Source organism: Etheostoma spectabile, chromosome 17 (assembly GCF_008692095.1).
Source record: "Etheostoma spectabile isolate EspeVRDwgs_2016 chromosome 17, UIUC_Espe_1.0, whole genome shotgun sequence".
NCBI lineage: Eukaryota > Metazoa > Chordata > Actinopteri > Perciformes > Percidae > Etheostoma > Etheostoma spectabile.
In genome coordinates this window covers 3,286,892-3,291,552 of record NC_045749.1, presented here as the reverse complement: position 1 = coordinate 3,291,552, position 4,661 = coordinate 3,286,892, and the positions used below count along the sequence as shown (strand labels likewise).

The 4,661-nt window shown below is 39.0% G+C and overlaps 1 long non-coding RNA gene across 1 annotated transcript in view; it reads right to left on the bottom strand.

Moving 5' to 3' along the window:
- Nucleotides 1-243: 243 nt before the first annotated feature.
- Nucleotides 244-4,661, bottom strand: part of LOC116705023 (uncharacterized) — a 22,272-nt gene continuing 17,854 nt past the window's right edge. The window contains exon 3 of the long non-coding RNA XR_004335824.1: nucleotides 244-355. This is a non-coding gene — a long non-coding RNA (uncharacterized LOC116705023). The remainder of the gene's footprint in view (nucleotides 356-4,661) is intronic.

The window sequence follows — 4,661 nt, the reverse complement described above, 5'->3', positions numbered from 1 at the left end:
GGGCCAGGCACAGTTAAGATTTATGGATTTGTGGTACTTAATTATTCAATAGAAAATGTCGTGCTAAATGTCATGTTACAATATTTAATGCACATAGAACATTTGCAATAGCAGGGTAGAAAAGATGTAAGAGAGGCCATTTGAACCCTGAACGGTCCCAGGTTCAACCCCCTATACCATTTTGTCTTTATCCTTATGAGACGTCAGGTTCCTTCTGCATAGTTTTAAAGCATAGACTAAATACATCTTATACCATGGTCTGGGTGGATACTCAAGTCTGATTGGTTGCAGGGCGTCCATAAAAAAGTGATGTAGGACACCTACTAAAGGAGATTCTTTGGAACTGTTTACTGTTCTTAATGAATGCGCTACATTAAAACAAAAAAGGAAATGTGGATCTGTTATTTCCAACTCGTCTCTGAACACCACAGGATGGCGCTAACACACACGATGCAGGAAATAAGTCACACTGCCCCTCTGGACTGAGTTTGTTTCACAGCAAACAACGTTATCACATAATCCGTTCACTGTTCAGGTCGCTACCGACAGCAACGTTACACACCGCGGATAAAATTGTTCGTAAAAGTCATTCTATTGTTTTGGGGACAATAAAATGACTCGATAGCTAGCTCCTCTGTCAATTGATTTTTACTGATAGCTAACTGTCTGTGGATCTTGCTAGCATAGCGTTAGCTTTCTGCCTTGTAGCTGAGCGGACTATAAATATCACCCGTTGCTAAGGGAGGCAAGTCGTATCTAAGGTCCTTCCTATTTCCTGGAGGAGTGAACAACGTTTGCATTGCATAAGAACCTTATAGGATGGGAATGATTGTTCCAGGTATTAGTCAAACCGTCAGGCGTAACCAGGGAGTGATTGAGTGTAAAAACTTTAGTCTTCAATTGTAAAACTAATTAAAATATTAATATTAATACCCTTTGAGGTGTCCATTGTCAGGTATTAATGGACGTCGGCGTCGGATGCCTCACCATCATCCATTAATACCTGACAATGCACTGGTTGATGGTTGGGTGTACAGTACAATGCACAAGACCCAAATATAACTCATTTTTGTTAAAGATTGTAGTAAACATAGAAATAAATCAACGCTTCCTGCTTCAAGTCCGCAATTAACTTTAAATATTTAACCAACACCGACCGCTCTTCCAAATTAAGCAACTAAAAATGTAAATTTCCCTCAAAAACAACATCCGCTTTTCTGATCTGACGCCCTGTCAGCAGGAAGACATCTATTGTTAAATAAAAATGTAGTCTAACTCTAAAAATCACTGTTGAAATTTTTTTCTGATGGAATACCACACACACTGTTAAGGTTTGGGTGGGCTAAAAAATGTCATTATTAACAATAGGGTACGATTGTGTTCAAAGTACAAAAAAGAAATGAAGAAAGAAATATGGAAAACTTTATGCAAACATAGGATCGAACATTAAGCCTCACTGTTACATCCTACCTTAATCCTTGGGATTACCAATGTATTTATTATAAAGTCCGAACACAAAAGCTTCATTGTCTTGAAACACCCACCTTCTTCTGATTCCTCCATCCTCCCCTAGCTCTCGGGGGACAGTCTGACCACACACCACAAACTCAATTTCTCTTCTCTCACCCCTGTGAGCAAGAGGTCTTCTGTCTAATGAGCTTTATATGTAGACTATAGCTCTACTCAACGCACAACTTCACACAGAGCACTCCACATTTACAGACATTTACCCAGAATAGCTAGAAAGAACAAAGAAAAGTCTGAGATGAGTCTCCTGGTTAGTTGTCCATTGCCCTGGGACTCCGGCTCAACCCACGGCTCATTAGCTAAGAGATTCAACCTCCACTGACACCGAGAGATGATTGCTTCATTTCATCCCCTATCTGCAGCTTTTTTCCCAAGTCATTTATGTAATTAAATATTACCAGTTGTTGTTTTATCGCCCGATGATTAAAGCTGTCTGCTGAAATGCTAAACTCAGTAAAGAAAACAAATCGCTGATGCCAGTGAGGAAATCAACTGGTGTGTCTCAGTAAAATGAAAATGACTTTGTGGAAAGTTTCAATGGGTCGTTAAAGACTGAATGAGTGATGGGTCTCCTTCGGGGACTATATTTTATTTTAACCTCCCAACAGCTCTCTAACAACACACTGTATAAGAGGGCCCAGTAGACATGCACAATAGACTTTTTCAAACATGGATGTTGGATGGAACATGTTGGATGTGTTAAAATCAGCACTGCTGCATGTGTTCAATCAAATCTAGCTGTGCTGATGGATGGTTTGCTGTTTACCTGTATACCAGGTTGCCAGGAATGTGTCTATCATTACTGTATCTCTGTAAATGTTCCAAATTGATAGATAGCATTTATCTACTGAGCAGGCAGAATTAAAGTCCTATCTCTCTACCTCTTATTACACTTTGTAAGTTATCTGGCCAATTGGAATGCAAATGTAATAATAAGCAGTTGATAAACCACAAATCATTTTTTTTAAGTGGCAGCAGTGGCAATAAAAGGCTAAAGTATTGAAAACACAAGGTCAAAATGTTTGGTATTGCAGTGAAAAGTACCAGAGGAGTCAGTGCTAAGCTCCTTTCAATGATCATACCAAAAGGTCAATTCCCCTTTTGCTTTTAGCAGAAAAGCAACCATCATATTTATTGTGCTCCTCATAGAGGACCAGGCCTTCAATAGGACTTCCTATGTCATTTAAAAGGCTTTTTTTTCTGAATACTGCTTGCTTGCGACTAGAGATATCTTCCATTTTTCCATTCCCAAATGCTGGGTCAACAATTTCTTTGACATCTGGCGTGCTTTCTCCTTTTCTACTATTTTTCTACAATAAATGTAGGAAAAATGTAAAACCTTTTCCCGTGTATCTATACTGCAGTGTGTTCCAGACAAAAGACAAAATCCAGAAAAAGAATTCTAAGGAAAGCTATTTAATGAAATATTCAGAAAATAATTTTAAGAAAAAATAGTAGGAGCATGGATGGTCACTGACTGTGAATGTTATAATCCATATAGCTAGATATAGGTCTACTGGCAAAGTTCATATACCTCAAAAGCTGCCATTTATTTTTTTCTGCCTCTATTCTATTCAGTGCAAACTGTGTACAAGAGCATCAACCTTTAAAATCAATAAATGAGTATTACTTCCTTGCCAAAGGAAGTCTGCTTTATGTGTCATTGGTTCAGAAGCAGCGCTTTTGACCTTATTAATAATGAAATTCAGCCTAAGGAAGAGAGACAATGGAGGGATGAGTGTGTGGTGGGAGTAAAGAAAAGAAGCTGAGAGAGTTATGGTTGTATTTGTACATATTTTGCCACTTTTGGTGTTTGCTTAGAAGAAACATAGGGTGGACAGAATAAAAGAAACAGCCCTTACCAGAGTATCACTTTATGTACTTCGTCCACAGCAATCCCCAGTCAATCCCTCCCAAAACGTTGGCCTTTTGCATGACAGCTCTCCACCTTTTTGTTTCCAACAAATGTTTCTGGTGGTCCGAATATGATGGGAAATGGCCAGCAGCATTTTTTTTGTCCATATCTTTACCTTGCCTGCCGTGATAAGCTCCGTCTATCAGCCTTGACTGCAGGGTTTTCACCTGGTCCTCCATTATCGCGACCAAAACCCCGGCATTTTCGCTACCATTTCTCTGGCGAGTCTGTGGAGGGCTTTGTAAGTGATGAGGAGAATTTTGAACAAGATGGCGAGCCAGTGGAGGTGTTGAAGGACCGGGGTGATGTGATCTCAGTCGCGGGAGTGGGTGAGCAGACGATCAGCTGAGTAATGGATGTATTGTAGTTTTGGTAGATGTGCTATAATTTTCAAATATTTAATGCTCGAATGCAGCCTGTTCTTAAAATGCACTACGCTGCTCAGGCTTGCCACTGGCAGGCAAAGAAAACAGTCTCCACCCTCCTACAACCGCGATGGCTGCAGCTGATTGGACGAACGCGTCACATAAGGCTGGCTGCGCCCGAATTTCAAAACCGACCAGAATATGCCAAGCAGTTGCTTAAACTGTCTTCATTTCAGATCAACAAGGTCAGTTTAGAAGCTTTTTTGAGAGGCGGCATAACACAAACACATATGGACCGAACATATTTCAAAAACGTTTTTTTTTGTGGCAGGGCACCTTTAAATACTGAGTTTAGGTTTTGAGCATTTTGTTGACTTCATTCCAGATTTAAATGTACTTTTTTACTCATCACATTTATCTAATGGCTGTTATGTATATAAATTGACTCCGGTGATGTAAGCAAATGATCAACAATATATGATAATTTGAGGAAATAAGTATCTACTGCATCTAGTATCATGAGTCTATATGTCACGTTATCTTTTATGTTTTAATTGTAGATTAATCTTCTGCAGTTTTCACTGGAAATCATTGAAGTATTTATATACTTATACTTAGACGATACCCTCTTTGTCATTTTAATATTTAGGGTTCAAACCGCGAAAGGGTAGAACCCTTCTATGTTTGCCTGTTTTACTTATTATTATTATTAATATTATTATTATATATTTGTTGTCTGCCGCGCTGGCTCAAATTCCTGTGAGCAGGAATGAGCTAGATACATTAAACTGCAGGTGATATAGCGCACATCAGGCTATAAATGACTAAATGTTTGTCCAATCAACACAAAACTT